The following is a 27,349-nucleotide window of genomic DNA, read 5'->3' on the forward strand; positions in this document are numbered from 1 at the left end:
TGGCTTCTGCTGTGGCTCAATGTGGCCATAAAAACGGATCCCACAGGCCCTGACGTCACTTGACTCACTGCAGGGATGCTCCCACACTGCCGCGTTCCCCAAGAGACTGAGGGCTTTCTGCTTGTTCCGGAAGGCCCCACCCCCGAGGGGACACTGGGTCCAGTGGAGCATCCAGCCTGCTTCCCCGCCAGCCCTTAGGGCCTTTGTGGGGCCTGGAACATCAACTAACCTCCCCTTAGGGACCCCTTTGTCCTTTGCAGCCAACAGACCTAGGTCATAAGCACTTTAACTCACCTGAGGGTGTTTTCCTCACTTCAGGGGCAGTGAGGACTGGGCTTCTTCACACTCCAAGTGCCCCCGGTCTGGATGCAGACAGTCTGGCTCTCCCCCCAGTCCTGCAGGTTCCGGCCACACCTCCTGCTGGTCACGGAGTCTGTGCTGTATTCTCTTCCAGGACAACAGGTGCACTCTGCCCCCCGCCCTGTCCCCACCAGCAGTGGCAGAGGTGGAGGACAGGCGGGTGAGCTTGGGCCTGAGACACTGCCCTGAAATCAGTGCCCCAGAGGCCGCTGGTGACTAGAGGGACCACGGGGAAGAAGGCAGCATGGGATGGGAGGGGGAGGAAGGTTCAGGATAACGAGATGAAAAGGGGAACAGATAGCACCGTGAGGACCTCGACCATGAAAGGGAAGAAGATAGACAGTGACAGCTGGAGCGGTGTTGGCGTTAAAAGCTGCGGGCATTTTCATTTAATTTTATTAATTACCATTACATATAGTGACATATTTTTATTTGATTAAAGATTAGGTGCCATGTCATATAACAGGATATAGTATATTATTTATTAAATAATACATAATAGTAGATATACTAGCATGTTATGTTCTGTTTATTTATTATCAGATAGTATATAATACATATGTAGTTATTTATATACATAATATATAATTCATGCATCTATATAATATATAACACATAACAATGTAGGATTATGAATATTATATTTTATAACAAGATTACATAACAATAATGATGTAATATTATCCATTGTATATCTTGGCTCATGACACATTCTCACCTTAGGTGCCTGTCAGAAGTATTTATGTATTAAAATTAATATTATAAGAAACAGTTGTGAACCTGTCACCCAGCACCAGAACAGGACTATTGACAGTGACATACTGTGTCCTATCCTGCCCTAGGCCTCTTCTCACAGGAAGTAACCAGCATCCTGAATCCTGGCTTACACTTGCCTTGTGTTACTGTCACACACACAACATTTAAGATCAGTTAAAACAAATGAACTGCAGGTACATGCAACGAAGTGGATGCATCATACACCCTATGTTAAATTGAAAAAGTAAGCCTAAGAAGGTAGCCTATAGTGTGCTAAGCTTTTAACTGTGTATATATATGTCAACTAAACTCACTAAATTAAGAACAACTACAGCTAAAGTCCAGGTGGGAGAGGGACAGATAAAAGGTGAGGTGAGCAGATTTGCTGCAGGTGAGCGAGTTCCCTTCAAGTAACATGTCATTCTCTCTGAAGCAGGAGGCAAGGCCATCTGCTGGGAGTCAGGGAAGAGACAGAGGGAAGCTTAGAGGTGTGCAGAGAGCATAGAATGTTGACACCACTGTGTGGCAAGTGGGGAAATGTGCTCACTAGAGAAATCCTGGAGGATTGCCTGGCAGTGGCAACATGCTGGGCATTGATTTGTAGTCTTAGAAATCTGTGCTGGGAGAGCCTGCTGCCTGCAGGCTCAGAACAAATAGAGCTGGGTGAACCGAGATGGAAGTCATCCTGGTGAGGAAATGAAAAGATCAAGGGTCAAGGGAGTTTTGTTTGTCATAAAGAGAGTGCTGACTGTGGATGCAGAGCTGGAAGGTGGGGAAGTGGAAGTAAGAGGAACGTGGACAGGTAGGAAAGCAGAGGAGTCAGTGCATGATGCCCCAGTGAGGGTGAAGGAGGGCCAACGAGGCTGGTGGAGAAGCAGCTGGATGGCTAGAGTTGGGCACATAAAGGAGAGAGGCTGGACCTGGGGTGGAGACACGCCCGGGTATGAGCCCGGGGGTAGGGTGAATGGGAGGTGTCTGGCTCAGGCTGACGGAGAAGAAGACCCTACAATGACCATACTGGGTGGTGGAGGGAGAATCAACATTGACGTCTTGATGGTAGGCGGTGAGGCAATACAGAGTTGGTGGTCCAGCTGCTCCTGACTGAGGCAGATGAGCAGGGAGGCCAGGGTGGCAGGCACTGCTAGGAATGGACTGGGTTTTCCAGGTGTTCCCAAGAGAGGAGGAGAAATCACCTCATGGGGGAAAGTGAGCACAAGGAGGTCAACCCAGGCTCCTGATCAAACGGAGAGTGTGAGGGGGCAAATCGTCAACTCCAGAGATGGTGGCCTAGGAAGCAGGGACCATGGGTGAAGTGAGGGGACACTCAGAGAAGAGAGAGAGATGAGTCTTCTGGGTGTAGGGGGAAGAGAGGCCCCAGGACAAAGGAGCACAGGGGCACAGTGATGAGGATGGACTGGCTCTGTTGTGACACTGCAGGAATGGCTGGATCTTTGTCCTGAGGGCTTAGTTTGGGGGGGCTACTGGCCTCATGAGGGCCCCCCTCTCAGCAGCCTGGACAGATGCTCCCGCTCCTGATAGCTCTGTGGCCACCACTGTTCCCGGAAGGGCTCTGCCTCCATCTTCTATCAGACATTCCTGCCCAGTCCCCGACTGCCAGCGAGGGAGCCTGGGCCTCAAAGCCGTTTGCCGTGGAGGGACACAGGCTCCTTGGAGAAGCAGGCTGATCTTATTTTTCTCCGTAACCCACGGCCTAGCAAAGCGCCAGCCTATGGGTGGGCCATTCAGGGGCTCGGATACTTCTTAAATTAACTCAAAGCAGTAGAATAGCAGAGCTGGAGGAAGTGACCACTGAGCTCACAGAGTTCACTGCCCACACCCCCATTCTACAGATGAAGAAACAGAGGCCAAGCAGCCAAGGTCATGCTGCTCTTTAATGCTGGCCTCTGTTGGGCATACCAAGTGATGAGCTGCACTGAAGGGCCTGAGAGGGGGCTCTGGGGTCAGACAGCTTGGGTTCAAGTCCCACCCCTGCCATTTACTAGCTGTGTGATTAATGACTGTCCTTCCTGTAAAGTGCCACCTCATTTGTTTGTCATGAACACAGAGTTCCTTGAACAGCAGGACAGAATTCTTTAAAGGTTTGCTGTTGCTTTTGTTACTATTATCACCAAGTGAACCCTGAAATGAAGAACAAAGACAGCAAGATTTTTTATTTTAAAAGATTTTAAAATACGATGATGACTGTTTGATTTAATCTATTCAAGTTTGCATTTGACCATTATTAACAAACAACTGCACAATGGATGACTTTTGAGGAAATGTTACTTCATGTCTTTAATTCTCACTAACTACACAGGCTATTCAACAGGAAGCAATTTTTTTTCCAGGAAGAGGGACAAAAAGTTAACAATATCTCTGTACCTCTCGGTTCCCAGTGAGTTGGTTGTGATCTGTCAACCCAACTTTGGGGAAATGCCCTCTCCTCCTGGGCTCGCTGCACTGCCACGTGGCCTCCAGGGGGCGATTTACCCCCACACGAATCCAGTATCTTGGTTCATATCTTTGCTTCAGATCCCTCAAGGACTGCCCATGCACCAGGGCCCCATCTGCCCCGCCAGTCTCACCTGCTGGCCTCCAGGAAACTATCCTGGGTCTCAACCATCCTCTGTTCCTATGCCCGCCCCACTACTCTTCATTTTGTCCTTCAAGTGTGGGCTCCTGTGGCTTGCCACCAAGCAGGGGTCTCCCAGTCCTCCACCTTGGGGAACTGCATCGTCCTGCACAGTGCCTAGCGAAACTGTGTGGAGGCCGGAAGAATACAGAACAACAGGTGCTCAGAGGGGCTGCCTTTCCCACTGCAGGGGCCCTGGAGAGCTTTCTCCCAGCTGGTTATTCACAGGCGCTGAAGCTGTGGAATCTCGATCTTACCAATTTAAAGGGCATCATCACTAATTACAAAAGAAATCATTTTTTCAGTAGCAAAAGGAGAAAAGACTTTGTGCCCCATGCCCCCATCTTTCTTCCTCCGCCTTCAGAGGTGATTCTCACTCTCTGGGCAAGGGTAGAAAGCAACAAACAGAATATTATTTTTCAATGATTCTTCTTTCCCACTCTGAAGATTGCATCCCAAGACTGATGAAGGCTAGGATGGTTTGGCTTCCCTGTACTGAGTATTCAGAGGCTCAGGGTGGAGGGGGTTAGGGAGATAATTCAGCATTATGGAACCAAACAGAGACATTAAAAGGTTCTACTCTAAACAGAAAGGAAGCAGGATGCTATAGAAATGGGAAAACCATCATTGGAAATGAAATAACGAGTTACAAGACAATAAACATGAAGATGTAAAAAAGAAAAAGTATATCAAAATACAAAAAGGTGGGAAAGGGAGATGGTAGCAAGAAAAGATAGATTTTTTTCTCTTTCTTTTTCCTTTTTCTCATTATTCTTAGGATGTGTTGGAGCCTACGTGATTATCAGTCTAAAGGAAATAGATATGATAATGGGTTGATATACTTGAAAAATAGGGTAACCACAAATCGAAAGCATATAATAGAGTTGAAAAAAAAAACCAAAAAAGAAACAAACTCTAAATGGCTTAAAGACTTAAACATTAGACAAGACGCTAAAAAACTCTCAGAAGAAAACATAGGCAAAACATTATTTGACATATATCTCAGCAGTGTTTTCCTAGGGCAATCCACCCAAGCAACAGAAAATAAAAGCCAAAATAAACAAATGGGACCTAGTTACACCTATCAGCTATTTCAAAGCAATAGAAACCATAAGCAAAATGAAAAGACAACCTATGGAATGTGAGAAAATATTTGCAAAAGATGAGACTGAACATGGCTTAACTTGTAGACTATAAAAATAGTTCATACAACTTAATAAGAAAAAAAAATAAACAACCCAATCCAAAAATGGGCAGAACAACTAAACAAGCAATTCTCCAATGAAGATATACAAATGGCCAATAGGCATATGAAAAAAAGGCACAATATCGCTAATTATCTTAGAAATGCAAATCAAAACTACAATAAGTTATCATCTCACACTACTCAGAATGGCCACCATTCAAACATCCACTCACCATAGATGCTGGAGAGGCTTGGAGAAAAGGGAACCCTCCTACATTATTGCTGGGAATGTAGTTTGGTGAAGCCAATGTGGAAAACAATATGGAGATACCACAAAAGACTAAAAAAAGACATCATTTGATCCAGCAATCCCACTCCTGGGCATATATCCAGAGGGAACCTTAATTTCAAAATATACCTGCACCCCAATGTTCACAGCAGCATTGTTTTCAATGACCAAGACATAGAAGCAACCTAAACGCCCACTGACAAATGACTGGATAAAGATGTAGTATTTAGATATAAAAGAATATTACACAGTTGTAACAAAGAAGGAAATAATGCCATTTACAGCAACATGGATGGACTTGGAGATCATCACACTAAAGTGAAATAACTCAGACAGAGAAAGACAAGTAACATATGATACCACTTATATGTGGAATTTTTAAAAAAGATACAAATAAACTTATTTACAAAACAAAAACAGACTCACAGACTTAGGAAACAAACTTAGGAGTTTGGGATTAACAATTACAAACTACTATATGTAAAACAGACAAACAGCAAGGATTCACTGTAGAACACAGGGGAAAATGTTCAGTATCTTGCAACCTATAATGGAAAAGAACCTGAAAAAGAATAGACTATGTATATGTACAACTGAATCACTATGCTGTATACCTGAAACTAACAAAACAGCTGTATATCTGAAACTAACTAAACATTGTAAATCAACCACATTTCAATTAAAAAAAAAGATAAGCTCTAAATAGCTGTATTCAAAGAAAATCTTCAAATCTTACCTCCTACAAAAAGTAAAATGGGAAGCTTGAGCAGGACCAAATTATACTGAATGAGAGGTTACATACCTTCTCCAGCACGTGGCCCATGGTACACATACATCGTGTTTTCCTTCAGGTAAGAATGGCCCTTACTGCCCAGGGAGCGAGTCCTGCTGGGACAAGGCCTCTGTGGCAGTGGCCTCCTTGTCACCGCTCCATCTCACCAGAAGGCCAGGGTTTTCAGAGGGGAGGGAACACAGAGCTCATACACTTCAGATATATTTCCTGAGAAAAACTGTGGAAAGACCAAATTCACCTGCAGTGCAGGAAACATGAGCACGGCCCCTAAGCAGACTGACAAACCCGAAGCAAGACGGCCCGATGTTCACATCGGAACCAGAACAAAAACCGTCTGGCCCCGGTTAAACGATCACCATCTCACCTGCAATGAACTGTTCGTACTCATTGTCAGGGATGTTTCTGTTGAGACTTGAGAGATCAAAAAAGTCAGACCAGGGAATCCGGACCTGGTGGATGTCCAGGCTCTGCTAATGGTAGAGGCGGCCCCAAGGGGGTATCACCAGCACCGACTCTTCCATTTTCAGCAGGGTCTTCAGGAGGAAGGCGATGTGGATACAGACGCCCCTACGGAGGCTGAAGCCCTCCGGAGGGTTGACATAACACAGAAGGTACCTGGCAGGGAGCAAAGGAGAGCGGGTCTTCAGAGCCAGGTCTCTGCACAGGAATCCCGGCTTAGATAGAACAGATACAATGGGAATCTCTGCACAGCACATGGCCTAGACTCAAGACACGTTCAGCAGCTTCTGGTTTGTATAGTGGAGGCACTGCCCACCGATCTCTGTGTGGCCAATTATTTCGAGTCCGGGAGCACATGCAGAAGACATCTTGGCATCTGTCTATCAACGCTAAGCACCTGACTAGTACCTGAGCACCCGTTCTCCAGGGAATCTCAAACTTCTTGGCCTAAAGACCCCTGTACACTCTTAAATACTGAGGACTTCAAAAGGCTGCTGTTTATGTGGGTTAAATCTATCAATAGTTCCTGTGTTAGAAGTTAAATAAGAACTTTAAAAAATGCTTATGAGTTCACTTAAAAATAATAACAACCTACTACATGATACCATTAATACTCTTAAGCAAAAAATAAGTATATTTTTCTAAACAAAAATCATTAATGAGAGGAATAGCAGTGATTTTAATTTCTGAGAATCTCTTTTGGACTGGTGAGAGCTTAATTCTATCTGCCTCTACATTACCTGTTTTGTGATATCACAGACTAGGTTTTCCCTGGAAAACCCCACAGGAAACTCGGGAGTGCAAGAGTGTGCAAAAGGCAGGTGACTTCCCGGCGTTCCTACGAAAATAGTCTTGCATCTCAGGGGCCTCGGACTCACTTTGATAACTGCTGCCCTACCCTAGGCGAGACTCTCCTACACAAGAGCCAGGCAAGTGTCCTGGCTTCTTTAATGAGTTACCGCAGCAACACCCCTCCCTTCTCTGTGTTAATGTTTCCCACAACCTCCATTACTGCAGATGAGGATGTAATCCTCAACTGAGGCCTCTAATCCCAGAAGACTACCAACCTTGAAAGGGAGGGCCCATCTACCATCTCTACACCCCGCACAGTCTATTTTGAGTCAAGCCCTAGATAACTGCTAATTGACACTGACCCTTGTCTTATTCCTGAGTTTTAGCGAAGGAGCCAACATCTGGATGGAACTGAAATTTCCCTGCTGATATACAAGGCTGATAAACCACCCTATTCCAACATCTGATTCTGGGGCTCTTCAAAACGCGGGTAAGGCCCCGCTTCATAAAAGACGGGTCCTCCACCTGCCCTTCCCAGGGGTTCTGGGAGGCCGCGGCCACGCAGGGCTACCCGGAGTCGCGGTCCAAGCCCCAGAGCCCGAGGGGGAGGAAAGCCGGAGGCTGTGCCCCAGCCCTGTCCCCCCCGCCCCAACCCGCTCCCCGGCACCACAGCCCTCCCCGGCCGCCACACCAACCCGGATCCCACCCCGGTCCATGTCCACTGGCCCCGCCAACGGCGCTGCCGTACGTTTACCGTCTGTGAGACGCCGCCCCAGAAAGGATGTCGGCCGCCGACTGACGCGGCCAGAACTAGTGGCCCGGCCAAGCAAGCCGCCATCCCCAGCAGCAAACACTGCCATGGTCCCGGGCAGCTGCACACTTCCGGAGCCCGCTGCCTGCCCCAGAAGCGCACGCCAGCCCGCGAGGAGCGCGGCGTCTTTATCCATGGCAACGCCGCGGGGCCCTCCCCTAGCGCTTGCGTCTGCGTCCTCCCGAGGTTAGACGTGCGAGAGCAGAACTTTCGGAGCCAATGGGAGCAAGGGCGCGGCCAGGACGGGGGTGGGGGGAGGCTTATGGGGCAGCTGGGTGGGGCCGGGGCGGGCGGGGCCGCGCGGAGGTCCTCAGCTGCAGGTGGCACCGGCCGGAGGCTGGGGCAATGCTGCCAACAGTGGGCGGGGCGGCGGGGCGGCGGGGCGGCGGGGCGGCGGGGCGGCGGGGTGGGGGCACCCTCACCTGTCCTTGTGCGGGGCTCAGCCAGGGCTCCGCGGCCTCCGCTTGCACCGGAAGTGGACCCAGGCTACCGGTGGGCAAGATAGAGGACTGAGCCCAGGCAGGCACGGCTGGCCAGGTAGGGCACCTGAAGTGCAGATCCGCCAGGCCGGCTGCCGGCCTTGAATACGCGCTGCTAGGCAGTTTCCAAGAAGACGGGATCTGTCCCAAGAGGGGAGGTAGGGCAGGGTGCCAGATGCCTGGTTGGGTGCGGTCTTACAGGAGAGCCACGTTGAGAGGGTGCAGAGCAGCCCCTGTGTTGGCGGGGCTAGGAATTTGGGGTATAGGGTGGGGATGATGTGTGCCATTCCCTGTGGTCTCCCAAAGAACTCGCACCCCCAAGCAAAGGACCCTGCTCCCTCCACCCTTCACTGCATCCCCTGCCTTCCCCAGCACCACCGCCCCTGCCCCCGGAGGGTCCCATGACCTCTCCCCACACCAGGCACCGTCCCTGTTACAGGTACTTATCTCCTGGTGGTTCCAGCCCAAGGGTGGGGGCTGTATCTGACCAGTTAGGATGCCTGGAGCCTTTGTATGAAACCTCAGACTATAATGCAGGCGTGCACAGAGGCCCCTCAAACAGGATTCCCTGCATTCCCTCCCCACCACGCACCCACAGCGCAGCTGCCACACCAGGCCAAGCCTGCTGGAGGACCGCTGTTCCCTCTCCACCTGTCCCTGATCAAGAGTGCACCGCCCACACTGCTGGGTATTTAGTGGGCCTTAGAAGAGCAGCTGGTATTTTCATGGACAAATATTTGCTCTTTTGGGAAGAGTTGAGTGCAAAGGGATGTAGGGTATGCCTTTTCTGTTGTCCTGGAACTGGTGACTAGGATGCAAACTTAAGTCAAAGCAGTTTTTAGAGAGAGCCGCAATATATCTTACCCAAAGATCACTGTTCCCCTACAAAGGCAACACCACCTGGCGGGTGGGGTCCTGGTCCCTCTTTCTGGAGGTTGGGCTTTGCACCCTCCAGCTGGGACAGAGCCCGAAACAGCTCTGAACACGCTCCAACAGGCTTTCCCAGCACAAACTGCCTTTATTTTGAATCTGGCTGAAGGAAGCAGCTGAGAAATCTGGGTAAATCTTCCTGGGTGTAACCATGCCTTTTGTGCTGAATGAAAGAGCGGCTCTCCACATGCTAACAGCTTAGAACTGAATGTGTGTCGAAGCCTTCATGCATGTAGCATGTTGGGAACAGCGTTTCATGGTGAGGGGAACTCTATAACTTACATGTGTATGGGGAAGCCCTCACTCCAACAGGGTTTTCCTGCACAAACTGCCTTTATTTCGAAATTGGCTCTTGCTGAGAAATCTTGGTAAGTGTTCTTAAGTGTAGCCATGCCCATTATGCAGGATGAAAGAGCGGCTCTACACTTTTTCACATCTCAGAAATGAATGTGTGTTGAAGCCGTCATTCATGTAGCGTGTTGGGAACACAGAATTTAGTGGTGAGAACTATGTAAATTACATGTCTATGATGAAGCACTCTCTCGAGCCGGGTATTCCAGTGCATACTGCCTTTATTTCGAAACTGGCTTCTCAGAAGCCTGTGGTCTCCACTGCAGGTCTGTCTCCAAACCCAGGGCCAGCATGGTAACTCTGCTCCCCCTGTCTATTCTGGAAGTTCTAGGTGTCCTCCATGGCCCTTCCACCATTATGTTTTTGGAAAACCCCGCAGATGGAATGGGCCTGAGAACAGGAGAGCTGGATGCCAGAAGCCACTGCCCAGTGTGAGGCTCCTGGGAGGGGCATCTCCTCTCCGTGGGCTCTGATCTAACCTCCCCTCTCCCCCACCCCCACCCCTCTCCTCCTGCATTTCCTGATTGATCCCTGGATAATGGTCCATACCAGGAATGACCTGGGAGAGGTTTTATGAGTCTTTAAGTGGAAAAAAAAAAGAAATCTTTAGACAAGTTACTGAAAGTAACTTCCAGCTTTACTGGGAAAGACCTCATTCCAATGTTTAAGGCTAGTTGACAGGGTGTCAAATTGCTTAACCACTCACATCTGAGCAAGTTCTACCTCTCTCTCCAGCTCCCCGCAGCATCCACCTGTGGCAACTTGGCCAAAAGAAGGCAAGAAAGCTCTTTCCCCTTGCCAGCACCAGCGTGGCTTTGGAGTCAGTGGAGGCTGAGAGAAAGAGCCCCGCCCTGAGGTTTGAGGGGCCTCCAGCCACAGCCAGAGGAGCGGGGGTTTTCAGAGTGGCCCAGCAGGGAAACCAGGCAAGGCCACCTGGCCCAAGTCTTCCCTGCCCAGAGAGCCCCATGAACTGCTTTGGGCCACACTCCCCGTTTGGGCCCCCTGCAAAAAGTTACCACGGGAGCCACACCTGAGAATGCAGAAGGACAGCCCTTTAGCCTGGGGTCCCAGCAGGTGTGTCCTGTGAGACCTGTGGCCACATAAGTTACTTGTCTCTCCAGGTCACTGAAGGGACTGTGCTGGGCATCTTGGTGGTCAGGGACATGGGAACACCTCTAAACTCTGAAGAAGGACAGAGAGACTCTTCCTGGAAGCAAGGATTCCAGGGAGACACCTTGCCCAGAACTGGGGGACTGTGTCCTGAGTAGACCCCTGGGAGGCAATGTGGGGCTGTGGGGTCCTCTTCTGAGAAGGGAGCAGGTGAGTTTTCCGGGGGTGGGGTCCTGCTTTGTCCAGACATGTCCTTGTGTAAGACTCATTTACAAACACCTCCAAGTCCACCTAGGGGTGGCCCCAGAGGTGGGGGTAGAGGAGGAGAGTGAAGGGTGCAGACTTAGGGCCCCCTGAGCCACCCAGGGAGCCAAGGGTCAGTGGGAACATCTTGGGAGTCTAGTGCAGGGGTGGAGGACGAGCACTAAGAACATGCCAAGTCATGCAATAAAGTGACCCGTGACCACGAGACACAGGTGGCCGTACACCAAAAGAGGCAGATAGAAATTTAGACCCAGGATCTGAGAACCTTGAGAGGGGCTGGAGGGTCCCAGGAACCCTCAGGAACAGCTCTTCTAGGGGCACAGACATCCCAATACACACATTTCTCATGGAAGCTTTTTGGGGTGCAGAGTGAGTTACCAGGATCCTGAACTTAGTATGGAATCCCACCCCCTTGTTCATCACGGTACCTGGCAATAAATTGCTGTCATTTGTCCCTGGACATGCACAGGGGAGCTGACTGCTGTGGGGGTCACTGCAGGACTAGAATCTTCTGGTGTCTGCTCTGTGACCACAGAAACCCAGGGGGATTTCTCAACGGGAGAACCTGGAGACCATGCCTGCAAGGACCACCCTCATGGGATGGCCAAGGAGCTCGTGGTACCCAGGTCACCAAGTGACGAAGTTGTGAGGTTGCCTGGGGTATCCTGGGGGCATGTAGATTTCTGAGGTCAGCACGTGGGCCCAGCACTGCTGGATGGTCTGCACAAAGAGGGGCCTGCCCTCCTGATGATGGCTCTTAACACCTGCAGGGAAACTGCTCCCAGGGCTCCTGGAGGTCCATATTGAGAGTGTCCTGCCAGCCTTGTGGGGTCACCTTCCCCTGATGCAGAAGCAGACCTCTCTCCCTTGAGGCCCAGGGGACACCTGGCTCAGGTGCCACCTGTGTGCCCTGGACACGCAGAGCCCCAGAGCTCTGGCACAGCCTGGGGTGTGGTGGTGTCCGGGCAAGAAAGGCCCTGGGAAGGGGGTCATTCAAGGGCAGAGGCCACTCTGCAGGGATGCTGGACCTGGCAGCAATGCACTGCTTCAGTACTCCCTTGGGTTGGGTCTCCAACCTGTGGGATGGAAGGACCACTCCTTCCTGCGGTGCAGTCGGGGGAACTAGATCCATCGTCAAGGTCAGCCCTGAAAATGGAGGCTGCGCTACCTCCATTCCTGGAAAGAAAATCAGTCCCCTCCAGTCCAGGTGATTCAGAAAGTCATTCAGCAATGTTCGGGGCCTCCACTTTAGGCTTTGAATTAGAGCTGAGCGGCTTAGGAGGCCAGATCCCTGTCCGTGGCTCCAGGAGCAGGCTTTCTGCTGGGGGACAGGATCCTCACAAACACCTGTGTCTTTGTGGGACACTCCCCTCTGACAAGCTGGGAGGCAGGGTGCAGTTGTGGGAAATCGTGTTTACATGAGCAGAGGGCCACCATGTGGTGGGGGCACAGGAGACTGTGAGAATGAGTCCCACAGCCTTTCTGGAATCAAAAAACTGGCAAATGTGAAAAAGTGCATAATTTGTTTTATTGAACAGGCTGCTTATGTACGTTTGGAGGACCAGGTTCAAGGACTCAGCATCCCTCCAGGACAATAGCCTCAAGAGAAGAACAGACAGAGCAGGAGGAGATCTGGGGTTTCTCCCAGGAATGAGGTGGAACAGGGATTTCTGCAGATTTGCAAGGAGTCCCCGACCACTGAGCATGGGGTTACAGCCCCACGAGACCCCTGTCATGTTTGGCTTGGGCTCTGGTTCTGGCCTGCTCATGTATTCTTCCAGCAGAGTTCCAGAAACTCAGAGGGTGGACTTAGAGGGGCTGCGTTTGGAACCTAGTGAGGAGTTGGAGGGTCCTTTATATTGAGTCCCTTCATCCTAATCACCGTAGCTGAAGCCCAACACCCCCCAGGCCCCCATGGTTGCCGTGGAGGGAGAACAAGCCTGGCAGGCGACCTAGGGGTCCCACTACTGTGTCCTTCCCTTGTCTTCGTTCCCTTTCACCCCGGAAGGTGTGATTGTCTCGTGTCATGGTGGCCTCCACAATGTCCCTCCCAGTAATCTCTCTTCTCCATCAGGTGGGGTTCCCAACCCCGCTCAGCCTTCTCTGCATGGATGCTGAAGGACCAGGCCCACCTGAAGTTCTGAGCTCGAGCAGTAAGGTGGAAACAAAGAAACCAATGGAAAAAAGAAGCAAGTGATTGTGGCAAAGCTCCCCACCACAGAGAAGCTGCCCTGAGTGGAAGGGAGAGTGTGGGCATGCCCGTTTGTTTCCTATCTCCCAGTGCTCTTAGCTTTCTTATTGCCTACCTGCATGGTTACAACAAAATGATCTGCAAAACTGAAAATATTTACTCTCTCGCTTTTACAGAAAAGGCTGGCCAGCCTCTGGTCCGGTACCAGGCAAGAGATTGGAGTTCCTTTCCAGTTTGGAAACATCTTGGCAGGCCCAGGTTTGCAAAGGTCTTTAAGAGTAGTTACGGAGTTTTGCTTTTAAACTTTTTTACGGCTGTATATACTTGTGAGATGTGGTTGTGATGTATAATTCTGAGTCGGGATTTTCTCAAACTGTTTCTCACTTCTTATACCAGACATTCCTAAATTCCAAGTGGAACTGCATATTAAGGAAGCCATGGAATTTAGCAAAAGGATACAGATCTCATTTCCTTTTAAGCATCGGTGTACCTCCATCATGGCAGTATTTGTTATGTGTTATTGATAGGGGAACTAAGTAGTAAACAGATTAATAGAAAATAGGGGATTTTAGGTACACAGGTTCATCTTTTCAACATTGTTTGTAATATTTGCAGTTTAAGATGACCATTCCTGAGAAACAGGCAGCCTCTTAGAATGAAATAGCATTTCCTCTGAACCATAATTAATTTTTATTTTGTAGACAGCAGGAAGGGTAATAACACGTCACACATTTGGGGACGTCAAAGAGAAAATGTAACTTTCTGGGAGCGCACTCCCCCGCCTCCCCCTGCCCTTTTTACTGTCCCATTCTCCCTGGAAGGCTCTTTCTTATCTTCTGCTCATGGCTCCAGTAACTCTTTCTTCCTCCTTGTTCCTCAGCTGGTAAGGTTAGTTTTCTACTTTGAACAAGCAAACAAGCCAACAGAAGAGAAATTTCACAAGCAACTCCCAGCACATCCGCTCGCCTTCTGATGTCTGTGACCTCACTCTCGGTGCCCCACCGCTTATTAAAAGTGGCATCGAAAGCCAGTTCCTCCAAAAGTCCCCGAGGCCCCATCCCTCCCATCTTCTCTGGGTTGTCACTCCCAAAACCATCCTCTCTTTCACTGCCTCATCTATTTTGTTCTCCTGCTAGTTGGCACCATCAGTATATAAACGTCCATCCTCTTAAACCAACAGCACTCCTTGACCCTAATTCACCCCCACCAATTGCCACCCTGTGTCTTTGCAGCAAATCTTTAAGGAGTTGTTTAAACTCACTGTCTGCATCTTCTCTTGAGCCATCCCCTTTTACACCCATTCTGGCTTTTCGCCTGATCCCTCGCTCTATGGAAACTGCCCTGTCAAGGCCATCAGTGACCCCATGTTGCTAAATATAGTGGTCAATTTTGACTCCTCATCATGCTTGGCCCCTCGGCAGCATTTGACCCAGCTCTTCCATCCCTCCTACCCCGTGTTCCTGCTTCACTCAACCCCCAGCCCATCTCTCTGTCTGTTTCTGCTTTTGGCCTGCTGGCTGGTCCTTTGCCAATGTCTCCTGTTTTTTCCAAACTTATACTGTGGGTGTTCCCCAGGGTGGGTTCCTGGGCCTCTCCTCTCTCTCTCTGCTATTCCTTTGGTGGAAGCAACCCAGCCTTGGAAATTGGCATGCCATCAATTTCTCGATTTCTCCAAAATTCACTGATTTCCCCTTTCCATCTGAGCCTTTATCCCTGAGACTCACATCACATTCTTTTCCTTTCATTCATCTTGCTTTCACATTCATACATATGTTCTACTATGAAATTACTTTTCCAAATTTTGAATCAGTACATATATATCATGTAAAATGCTCAAATATGTATTATTTCCACTAAGATGCTAATTCTACCTTAGAACATTTCTGCACTTCTGTATTTATGTGAATAAAGCGAATAGTATTTCTACAAGCCTCATAGTTAAACACTGTTAGTTTGGGGCTATTATGTAACATGAAATTATGGTACATCAACATAGTCGTTTTTCATTTATTTTTATGTAACACCGAGATGAGGTTTTTGCCCTGAAGACTGGTTTTATTGAAATTTTACCTACGTTACGGACAGTCAGTTTATGTGAAAGCCCTCATTTCTCCCCTTTTTGATATATGCTCCATTTGGCTATATATAACATATAACTTGGCATGAAACAAAATTCCCAAATCATTCACATAATACAATTAATATGTTTAATTATATTTTTTAAATGTTAAAAAGAAAAAGAAAACAGATTCCTCTACCTATTAGGCACTTCTGTGGCAATATGTAACACACCCCTTAACCATGACATTGAAGAACTGAGCTGATACCAGCCCCTTTCCACCTGCTCAGCCCCACCTTTTCCCATCCCCTTTCCCATCCGGAGAGGACATCCCTCCCATTGTCCAGGCCCAGATGTTGGAACCATGTCCTTTCTCTCTCTTTCTTTTACACTCACAGACAGCAAATCCAGCTTGTTAGAAAATTCTGGATATTCTGTCTTAATTAAATACCTGCTCTCTGCTCCCCGCCCTCCTAAGAGCCACCTTCAGCCTTTCCTGGATACCAATAGCCTTCTGTTTCCATCTTTGCTTTCCTACAATCTCTCATCCACACAGAGTCAGAGGGAGCCTGTAAAAACATACATTGGGGGTGGTGGGTGTTGCTCAGTGGTAGGGCGCATGCTTAGCATGCTTGAGATCCTGGGTTCAATCACCAGCACATTCATTAAAATAAATAAATTACTTCCCCCCAAAAAACACAAACACAAAAGCATAAGTTGGACTACATCACCCCTCCCCTCAAAACTCACTAAACGGGTCACCATGTCATTAGGAGCCAAAGTCGTCACAAAGGCCTCAGGACCCGGCGTGCTCTGCCTCTCTGCCCACACTCTCCCCCTCACTCTGGGGGCCTCTGGCTCCGGCTCTTCCTTCTTCCTCCGGATCTATTCTGCTTCAAGTTCATTACTCCGTGAGATCTGCCAGGATTGCCTTATTCTCTCCTGCCTGCCTCCCACCCCACCGCCATCACCCGAGTTTGCTCATATCACTCTTTTTTAAAAATTTTTCCAAACTCTTGCTACCCCAACATGCTGCCTGTTTCCTCTGCTAAAATTCTGAGCCCCCAGTGATGGGGAGTCATGTCTATTTTGTTGACTGATAAAGCCCGAGAGCCTTGGGAACGGTCTAGTTAGGAGATTCCCGTATGTAGTAGGAGCTTATACACATTTGCTGAATGAATGTAGATGCCCTGGTCCAATCCGATGGAGCACTTCTGTGACGTGCTCAAAGAATAACTCTCCTTTCCCCCTGAGAGGGGGTGACAACTTCCCTGGTGATTAAAGGCAAGAATTTTTTGCTTTATGCTGTTAACCTTAGGCGGGGAGACTGGGGGATCTTCATATATATTTTTAAATTTGGTTCACTCTGCACTTGGTCTTTGGTCTCTGTATAATTTTGAGAAACTCTTTATGAGTGATCATTCTTTGATCAGATTGAACAGGTTCCAGGGGGAAGGACCAAGCCTGTCCCATCAGCCATGATATGTGTCTTGTCCTGGGACCCAGTGGATGCTCAGCATGTAAGTGAACCGACAGGAGTGAGTGAAGAGATGGGAGCATCTCATTATTGTGGCGGATCTCTGTCAAATGCCTTGAGATTTGGGGAAGGGTTTACGAGTGCAGAAGGGAGAGCTCAGGTCCTCTGTGTTTTTCCTGAGTGCCCTGGCCTTACCCATTCCCCCAGCCCACTCTGGGCAGCCAAGCCAAGGAGCTGGGCCACCAGGGGTTGTGCTGATCAATAATCCACCTTCACCCCAATTCCGGGGGTAGGTACACATGGTTGTAGACACTGGAGTCAGGTCCTTGGAGGAATTCCTCACTGAACTATGTTTTGGACCTTTTATTTTTCTCTAGAACCTCCAGCTGAAGAAGATTGTTTTAGACACATGAAAGTTGAGGACACCTTCTGTCCCCTCACAACCCAGGTGGGGCTGGGAGTCTGCTGTTTCTATAGCCGGTGGGCTCGTGTTGATTTGGGCATCCCTGTGCCTGAATTCCTGCAGTACAGTCGGTGGTAAGGTTGGGGGTGCCTGGCAGGGAGGGAAGCGGGTTGGGAGACTGTACAGCTGGGCTGATGTTAACCTGGGGTGAGCGGGAGCTTGCTGATGCATGGCATCTCGGGGCAGGGAACTCTCCACACTCAAGAGGGGTTCCCACTCCCTCAGGGTCCCTTTGATCAGGGTGCTGGGCTGTCAGGGGACCACAGGGGTCCCAGTGAGGATTAGGGTGCCTTCAGGCAATGGGAAGTGTGGGGTCCAGTGGCAATTGAATTAACTGTGCACCCAAACCCAGCCCCCACCTCTTTCAGCCTGTTTCCTAATCTGCAAAACTGGAATGTTATTAAACATCTCACGGGGTCATTGATGGGCTGGGACAGACTAGACAGTCAGGAGCTGGAATTCCTCTGTCCCCTGATTGTTTGCCTTCTTTCTGACTATTTGCTCTCACAAGCTCAGTCTCTCTGTCTCTCGCTCTTTCACTTCTAAGTTTCTCTCATGCTCTGGTTTCATTTGATTTCCAACCACCGCCCCTCCCCTCCGCCAAACTCCAGATGAGTGAACTTGATTTCTATGTGTCAGTTCCAAATTCCCAGGAAAGATGCTCTGTCACCTCTGGATCTGCTGTCCAACCCATGAGTTGTGGCCAGAGGAGCGAGTCCTTCTGGGACCAGCAGAGGGTCTCTGCCGAGCCCCCAACCACCACTGTGTGAGCACATAGCTCTCCGTGGAGGAAGTACTGGCTGTGACCTTGTGTCACTAAGTGTGAATTTATGTCTTCTCTTGAACCACCTTCATCCTCCTAAACAAAGATGAAAATTAAACACTCCCGGGATTTGTGTCATGGAACACTCAGGTTGGGGGCTAATGGGGCTGGAATTTCTGCTGTATTTAAGGGGCTACACTGAATCCCCAACGAGAGCCTACAAAGGGAACAGCACCGGCCCCACCCGGCACTTAGGGCGCTGAGTCTGCGTGACGGTGAGCCAGGCTTCTGACCACAGCTCAGGGGTCTGGTCTGACCAATTAGCCTTTGAAACCAACCAGCTTTGGATTCCTCAATCCCACCCTGAGGTTTTACCTGAACCATCAGCTTCTGTATCTCTGAAGACAGATGCTGAGGACCCTTCACGTAAGCCGTTCGCACAGCCCTGTTCAGGCCTTTGTGCTGCACGGTCTGCCCGGCGAGCTGACCGAGGTTGGTATTTTACTGATGTTAGAAGTAGTCTGGTTTCCCGATGTACTGTTTCACTGAACAAGCAACAGAAGCCACTTCTCACTGATAAAAGCAGAAAAGGGACATAATGAAAAGATACTGGGAGGGTGTGTGGAGTGGCCAGGACCGGAGCCAACCCAGGAGCTGTAGGAGGTGTTAGGGAGCCCCAGGCACCAGGCTGGGAGGGGTGCTACCGGGCCCCCTGCCACCCCAGAAGGGACCCCCCTCCACCCGACCCTCCACCTCACTCACTGCAGGTTCATGTCCCGGCAGGGCCAGGTCACACAAGCCACCAGCACACACCTCAGTTGGGGAGCTGGCCCCGTCTGAGCTGCGGGCGTGCCTGGTGTGGGGAGAGGCCCAGTTAGAGGAAGGCAGTTCCCCTACTGTTCCGAGTTAAGGTGCAAGTCAGTGCCCATCACTCAGGAGAGCCAGGCTGGACGGACCTCATTGTGGTGACTAGGCTGTCTGAGTTCACTTATTACTTTCTACGTTTGAAGGCCCTGGAGGGAGAAAAAGTGAAGGTTCTAGTACTTATTTTGTGTTTCCCACGTACCAGGTGTGGTAAACAAGCCACTTCAGACAAGGCCCGGAGCAACCACGTAAATAGGCCACGGAGCAAGTCGTGCAGTCAGGCCTCTGTGGTCCCGAAACCCGTGTCCCCATCGGCTCCATAGTTACCAGTGGAAACTAGGGGGATTTATGGGACTGTGTGCTCCTGTGAGGGCTGGGATATGTGTGTTTAAGTCCACATCTTCAGAAACTCGGCTAGAACCACAGCCACTGATTGCACGGTGGCAGAGGAAGGGAGGATTCCAGCCTCTGGTCCAGCTCGTGTGGAGCTCAGAAGTTCTTCCTCCTGTCCTGAAAATAACACCAAATCTGAGGGAGCTGCAAACCCACTGCTCTTCTTAGATCCCAGAAGACTGAGGGGGAAAGCTGCTTCCAACCCAGAGAGGTTGCAAAGGGAACAGCGGGCAGGCTTGGAGAGTCACAGCTCCCAAGGCAGAACCTGCTTTTGTAAGAACCCCGGGGGCAGGCAGATTTAACAGGTCCCTGAGGCCAGCAGGAGGCTCAGTGTGGGGAAATCAGAGTGTGACAACTCCAGGGGGCCAGTCAGAGGGGCCCCATGCTCTTTTTCATGTATTTTACATCCAGGACCGTGTCCTGTTCTCAGAATGAAGGTCAGAGGATAACTCCTCATGCTTCCTGCCTGGAGAGGAGAAAATAACTGTATTGAAATACACCCAGAACATTCTGTTTCATTGGGGGAAGTTGTTTTTTGTTTGTTTTTTTAATGAGAAATTATTTTACCAGAGCCTAACCAACCTGGGAGAAGGGAAATCCCTTCTGTGTCACCCAAATTGGGGTGGGGGGAAAGAGACACACCTGTGGAGGTCACAGCTCAGGGCACAGGCTCAATGAGAACTAATCACAGGACTGCAGATGCCCTGCTCTGTCCCGCTCCCCCAACACCTTACCTCCATGTCAGTAGGGCCCGTGTGTAATAACAGGAATAATACTAACAGAAGTAAATGTCTCAGGAGTGTCTAGGGAAAACCCAAAGACAGCGGGGAGATGAAAACAAGGACACACAGGCTGTTTTAGCCTCTCACACCAATAGCTGTAGCAAACTACACACAGCCCAGCCCCAGTAGATAAACAGACAACCTCACAGAAGAAATTATTTATTTTGGTTCTCTTACCCAGTGCATTCCATGGTGCATCCTCGCCTAGAATTGAGTGGAAGCAAGTCCATCTCAGAAGGGACATAACTGAAGAGGGATGGCTTCCCAGACTCTGAGGGGCAGAGAGAGCACCAGCCTGGGTTAGAGAAAGGTGAGGGGTGGGGTAGGGTGTGGGCTGCCTTCTTCCCCATATAAGGAACCTTCCTGAGGCCAGCACAGTAGGAGGGAGGGCCATGGGGTGGAAGCAGCCAGACTTCATCCTGAGAACTGTTGGGATGCCTCAAAGGGACCATTCAGGTGCCCAAACTGGGCCCTGATTGAGGGAGCCAGTCGGTCTGACTCAGAGCCCAGGACTGAGGTGGGCTCACAGCAGGCCGGTATTACTTGGCCGGATCCATTTCACTTCTCCGAAGCCCTGTGTAAAACATGAAGCGTGGACGGCCTGGTGAGCACAGCTCTGCCCTCAAGACCGGTTTCAACTCCTCTCTTCCCAGAGAACAGCATCTCTGAACCCGTCCTGGGTGACCTCACAGAGATCACCCTAGTGGCCCAGGCTAGTGACCGGGAACATGTACCTTCCTGCAGGCAACCCCTGACGTCCACTGATGCATCATATACTGGCAAAGAGTGAGTCACTGTGCATTGGTCTAACAGCAGAGACTCTGCCAAAGGCCCAAGAGGTGGTGTGTGGGACATGCAGGGGTGCAGGAGTGTAAGCAGTGCAAAAGTGTAACTGGTGACAGGGGTGCAGGGGCTGTGGAGGGCGCAGGCATTTCAGGGGATGTGGGGGTGGAGGGATGCAGAATTGCAGAGAGTAGCAGGGGTGCAGAGGTGCAGGGAGTGTAGGGATGCAGGGAGGTGCTCAGGGACCTGGCCAGGATAAGAAGGCAAGTGCACATCCTTGCAGTCAGCCTGACCCCGGTAGGCTATTGCAATGCTTTTGGGCGGCGGCGGCGGCGGTGGCGGTTGGGAGGCTGCCCGGGCAAGCCGATCGATTTCTTCTCTTCCCTGCAGCCTGGCCTGGGGTGGGGCTTGGCCGCCGGAGATTCGCCAGATGTTGCACTCCAGGTAAGCTTGCTCCTGGTAGGTGGGGCGGTTAGGTCAGAAGGCAGTGGCAGCGGCAGAGGGGCGGAGCGTGTCTACCCCTGGTGAACGGGTGGAATAGCTGCCTTGTCCCGGCTGCTGGGCCTGGGAGCGGCCTCTTCTTCCCCAGGTCGCCGGACACTCCTGTCCCACTCAACTTGCTGAGTGCGGAGTAGGGGCGGGGCCGTTAAGGTGCGGGACCCACGGGGGGAGGGAGGCTGCCGCGGGGGAGCCGATCAATTCGCTCCGCTCTCCCCAGAGGCGGAGCCAGGGGCGGCTTCTGCTGCCCTAGAGGCGGGACGCGGGTCTCCAGATGAACTTGCTCCTGGGAGGCGGCGGCGGAGGCGGCAGGGGCAGGGGATGTGTTCCAGGGAGTTGCTCCATTTCTTCTCTCCCCCACGGCCTGGCTTGGGGGCGACGTCTGCCGCCGGAGATTTGCCTCAGGTCCGACTCCAGGTGAGCTTGCTCCTGGGAGATGGGTGCGGTGCGGTCAGGGGGCTGGTAAGGTGGTGGCTGCAGGCATAGGGAGGCTGCCCCGGAGGAGACTGTGGATTAGCTCCATGTCTGCACCGCGTGGCCTGAAGGCGGCCTCTGCTGCTCCAGGTCCCGGGACACCCCTGTCCCACTTTGCCTGCTGGGGGCGGGAGGCAGGGTAGTCAGGGTGCAGGGGTGGCGGTGGTCGGGGGCCTGCAGCGGGGGAGCGGACCATTTGCGCCCATCTTCCCCGCGTCTTGTCCTGGGGGCGGTCGCTGTTGCCCTGTGTTATGAGACGCGTGTATCCTAGTCGGCCTGACCCCGGGAGTTGGACTTGGTACTTTGGGGGTGGTGGCAGCAGCGGCAGGTTTTCCCATGGAACTTGTCCATTTGCTCCCACTTCCCCCCATGGTTTGCCCTGGGGGCGGTCCCTGTTGTCCCAAGTTCGTCGGACGTCCATCTCCAGGTCAGCCTGCTCCCTAGAGGAGGCCACTGTGAGGTCATGGGCAAGAGTGGTGGCTGCTGCGGGGGTAGGGGCTGCCTTGGGGAGCTGGTGGATTGGCTCCCATCTCCCCGATGGCCTGGTGTGGGAGTGGCCTCTCCTGCCCCAGGTCACCAGACGCACCTGTCCCACTCAGCCTGCTGGGGGAGGGGCGCCCTGGGCGGTGCCTTTAAGGTGCGGGGGTGGCGATGGCGGGGGTAGAAGACCTGCAGCGCGGAGCCTGTCAATTTGCTCTCCTCTTCCCCGTGACCAATCCTGGGGGCGTCCTCTGCTGCCCAAGAAGCCGGATGCCCGTCTCCAGGTCAGCTTGCTCCTGGGAGACGGGCCCGATGTGGTCGAGGGGCAGAGGCAGTTGCGACGGCCGGCTGCCCCGCCTAATGGGGCCACTTCTTCTCCTCTCCCCTGACCTGGCCTGGGGACGTCCTCTCTGGCGCAAGATTCGCCTGACACCCCACACCTGGTCTGATTGCTCCTGGAAGGTGGGCGCGGTGAGATCAGGAGGTGGAGAGGACAGGGGCTGCCCCTGGAGAGCTGGAGGATAAGCTCCAATCTCTCTGCAGGCCTGACGTGGGGGCGGCCTCTGCTGCCCCTCGTTCCCAGGTCACACTTCTTCGGGTCATATTTCCCCGGGGTTGCGGTAGGGTGCGGGGGCGTCGGGTTGTTGGCAGGGGTATGGAGCCTGCCGCTCGGGAGCTGGGGGTTTAGCTCCCATCTTTTCCGCAGATTGGCCTGAGGGCAGCCTCTGTTGCTCCAGGTCGCAAAGCAATTTCTCTGACAGCTTAGCCACCGGAGGTGGGCAGGATGGGCTGAGAGGGCTGAGGCAGCCGCCAAGGCAGCGACGGAGGGGGCTGTCCCTGGCCAGCTGGTCAATTTGTTCCCATCTCAACCTTTGCTGCCGCAGTTTCGCAGAACGCCCTTCTCCAGTTTATTCTTCTCCAGGGAGGTGGGCGCAGTGCATGCAGCCCGAGGTCTGGGCTCTCCCTTGGGAGGGGCAGAACTCTCTTGTTCTCCTTTGTCTTTATTCTTCAGCGAAGTGGTTACTGGACGCAATTCTTAATTCTGAGAAAGTGTAGCCTGTGTTATGGAAGAGCTGCTGGACAGTGAGGTTTCTGGGTGGATTTTCACATCAGCTGATGCCCCAGGCAGGCAGGAAAGCTATTACTCAGAGCTTCTTAGTCTGGGGTTGGGGATGGCCCCGCCATCCTCACCATGCTTTTTAAAAATGTGTTACTCCCCTCTTTTTCCTAGGTGACATTTTAGGTTATTGGGTCTCAGATTGCTGACACACTCATCCCTGTTCTCAGACATCTTTTAAACTTGGGTGAAGTGATAAGTAGGGGAAGATAATTTACTGAAAGGTAAGAATACTTAAATTCGCATTAAAGCTACATTCTGTCAATCTTTCTAAAATGATTTTCCTCTGATTCTAAATCCACGACCTAGTGAATGTTGTACTCCTGTGTAAATTATTGATCTTCACATCACATTTGTTGAGTGGTCAACGAGATTTGTTAATTAGATTATTCCTGAAAGGAAAAGTTCAGGCTTTTCAGAATTCCTTGTCTGATGTCACCCAGGCAGTCACAGTAGAAGACAGAGCTGATATAAAAATCCCTCAGCTGCCTGAACTGCAAAGCTTCTGGGATTACTGATCCCTGAAATGCAGGTGACTCTTGATGATAATCTGGGGGATGGTTTAAATGATCAGATTCTTCCAGTCCTATAAATGGGTTCCGTGGCCCCAGCCCCGGGAGAACTGGACATAAGGGCCATATCGTGTGTGGTGGGATGGGAAGGCAAGGTGTAAGAGCTGGAATCACTGAGATTCCACACTCGCTAAACACAGTCTCCAGAGCCTAATTGTTGTCAGGTTCTGTTCTGGATTTGAGAGTGTGTTCATACATGATTCTTGCCCTTCTGGAGTCACTGCCTGGGTGGAAGTAACCTTTACATAGATCTGTGGAGGATGACATTTAAGTAGATGGGCTGTTATGGTTCTCAATGTGCCCAGGCTTGCTCTTCCAGGCACTCGTGGGACTAACGCGAGTCATGTTATTCACTCATTCACTGATTTATTACCCTTGAATTGATCACTCGTCCCACAGTAAGTGAAACAAGGTAACAGGAAGCTGAGTTTTGTCCCCTCTCCTATCACTGATTGTTTTTCAGTCGGGCGCCCTGCGTATGCATTGTGAAACGGTGGTATTTCGTGCCCAATGGGGCAGCACTGTCAGTTCTGAGAATCAGGGGAGACACATGGGTAGGACAGCACCCTGACACACATGGCACCCCCCATCCCGTGAGACAGAATTGTCGATGCTCAGGTGACCCGATGTAGACTGCGGTGCTAAACCTGAGCATGTTTAGTTATCCTGGTGGCTATGAAAATACAGACTACCAGTCGCTACCTCTGGAGACTCTGAGGGTGTGCACCCCAGGATTCTGCATTTTAAGAAGCACTTTAACGAATCCTGATGAAGAGATCTGAGTGTCCCACGGAGAAACACTGGTGTGCGAGGCACCAATATTGAGGATTCTCAGGGAACGATGTCTTTTTAGGATGGTCCATGGGCCCTCACTTTAGACTTTTGCCTTGGGTTTAATTGTATGTGTTCAGAAGTGATGTCTTTCAATTCCAGTGCATGTCAGCATGCTCTGTGCAGGGATTTACTCTCAGTAGATGGCAAAAACTATGATTCTTCAGGTCACCGAGCTACACTGTGAACGATATTTTATTTTGGTTTTCTTTGTAGCAATGCAGAGTCTCCCGAGAAGAGATTTAGACTCAACAGCTTTGTGTCAGACTTTGGAAGACCGCTGCTGCCCAAGGTGTTCTCTGGCAGTGCAATGACGAATCTAGGTCCCTCTTTCACTGCTACATCAATGAAGTGGACCACTTGGACAAGGCCAAAGCTGGTATCCCTACCATAGCCCTTTACAGTGTTATTCGGCTCCAGGAAGCCATCAGATGCAGCAGGTGGCCAGAGGAGGAGCCGAACAGACTCATGAAATGTGACATCCCCAACTTTATCAACACGGACCAGAACTCTGCCTTTGTGGAAGATGATTTCCTGATTTTGTAACTACCGATTATTCTAGAAAATAAGCCAGTTGCCCAGAACTCACACAAAGACTTGAATTGAGAAACGTGCTTTCTCAGGTATCTTTCTGAAGATGTGAAGTCTGTCTTTGTATGGAAGGAAGTCCCCTTTCACAAAACTGAATGTGTTTGTGTCTGAGAGAGGGAAATGGAGACAGAAAGACGAAGAAGCAGAAGAGAGCCCCCTCAGAAGAGATCTAGTTAAGGTGAGTTTTTGTGCCTTTAAAAAACATTTGGGGTTTTAGGGGGAACAAAGTATTTACACTGTCTTATTCTCCTCATTGGAAACCTTGGCCCCGTCGTCAGAGTCAGCGGCCTTGAACGGGGGTTGCACGCTGCGTTTCATCTGGCACTGCGACTTCCACGCTCTGCCTTTAGCACGTTGCTTTGCCTGTCAGGGTTGCCACCCTTTTAACTGTAAGGTGAGGAGTCTGGAGTAGATGATCCACCCCAGCTCTGCTGTTTTGCAAATTTCTGATTTCGTATTCGGATGAGTCTGGGATACACCCAGAGCAGTATAAACCAGGCCCTACCTCCTGCCTATTGCTGGGGCATCCCTCAGGTCTGTGCCTTCTACTCAACCCTTTACTGAGCCCAGCTTTTGTCAGGAGCCCAAGTGCCTACCGGGATGGCAGGGGACTTGTCTTTCGTGGTCACGGTGGCCAAGAATTCTATTGGTGTGCTGAAACAACTCTTCTGAGATCCTCCACCCACCCCTGCTCAAACCTAATGACAGCACTACGGTTCCTTTCCTAGGAGGAGGATCAATCCATGGTGCATTTTATGACAATCCTGTCCCCAGGGATGCACGGAAGTTTATCAGCTGAGTGAGGGGAGGTGCCTCTGTGTCCCTGTATCTCTGTCTGCTGACAGTTCGCTGCCACCGGCTACTGAACAAGAAAAGTGCTATTCACCATGTTGTGTGTTTTCCAAATGTGTAGGTGATGGTCTTGTGGCTCGTGCGTGGGCTTTGATTTGGGATGGTGAAGGGCTTATAAATACCTCATCAACATGTATTCGAGGTGGCCTGGTGCCACACAGATTTGATTCATGAAGGCATCAAGCCTGCACACTGGTTTGGAAACAACTTGGTTTTGATCATTCACACTGCGTGCATGACTCGCTGCTAATCTCTGGGTGGTTTTTTCATTTCAGATTTATTCACCCCATGTCTTGCTTAAGCTGAAAAATACATTTATTTCACCAGAATATTCTCTGATTCTTTGTTTACACACATCCAGTTTTTTTAATTCCTTTAAAAATGATTCTGTGTTTATAATGCCTCCTAATTTCTATCATCTCTATGTTGCCAGTGGCCTGAGACATGCACCAGATTTGATGCCGGAACAGTTCCACCAAAAGAAATCCCTTTGCCGTAATATCTTTTGAGGAAAATATTATTCTTTAAGGCTCTAACAGTAAATCGTAGAAGAAAGCATGGAACATTTCTTGTAGTTAATACATGTTCATGCGAAAAGAAATGATATTTTCATTAAACAATGTTGATTTTAATAACTTTTACAAATGTGAACATTATTATTCATAATTTAAGTAACCAGATAAAACCACAGTTATTTATTATGAAGATTGAAAACTATTTACACGGTCTCTTAATTAGAAGTAGCTTTATTAGAAGACTGAAGGGTATTTAAAAGATGGAAAAATACCCATGATGACACCATCATTTTTATTAACTAAATATCAAGAACTGTGCAGGGATAAGATTTAACCCTCTGCAAACTGCCAAGTTAGCATGAGGTAGTTTGTGGATGCTGCCAGAGGACAGGACACTCCCCCAGGATCAGAGACAAAGGACTTCCTGCCAGC

General features: G+C 50.4%; 1 protein-coding gene and 3 long non-coding RNA genes across 3 annotated transcripts; 3 read left to right on the forward strand and 1 right to left on the reverse strand.

The window, feature by feature from the left end:
• LOC140693124 (uncharacterized) overlaps nt 1-27,349 on the forward strand; it is an 843,637-nt gene that overhangs the window by 638,033 nt on the left and 178,255 nt on the right.
• LOC140693188 (uncharacterized) lies at nt 2,987-6,631 on the reverse strand. Its single transcript, XR_012068902.1, has 3 exons — nt 6,381-6,631; nt 6,026-6,233; nt 2,987-3,255 (listed from the first exon to the last, which is right to left on the reverse strand). It is a non-coding gene; the product is annotated as an uncharacterized lncRNA (long non-coding RNA).
• Nucleotides 10,591-14,532, forward strand: LOC140693147 (uncharacterized). The gene is made up of 6 exons (XR_012068851.1): nt 10,591-10,694; nt 10,960-11,158; nt 12,751-12,867; nt 13,287-13,461; nt 13,580-13,661; nt 14,284-14,532. It is a non-coding gene; the product is annotated as an uncharacterized lncRNA (long non-coding RNA).
• On the forward strand, nt 18,514-25,438 carry LOC140693138 (uncharacterized). Its single transcript, XR_012068834.1, has 7 exons — nt 18,514-18,657; nt 20,386-20,514; nt 20,858-20,990; nt 21,378-21,431; nt 21,706-21,902; nt 23,671-23,780; nt 25,176-25,438. It is a non-coding gene; the product is annotated as an uncharacterized lncRNA (long non-coding RNA).

This window comes from Vicugna pacos, unplaced genomic scaffold (genome assembly GCF_048564905.1).
Source record: "Vicugna pacos unplaced genomic scaffold, VicPac4 scaffold_19, whole genome shotgun sequence".
NCBI classification, from domain to species: domain Eukaryota; kingdom Metazoa; phylum Chordata; class Mammalia; order Artiodactyla; family Camelidae; genus Vicugna; species Vicugna pacos.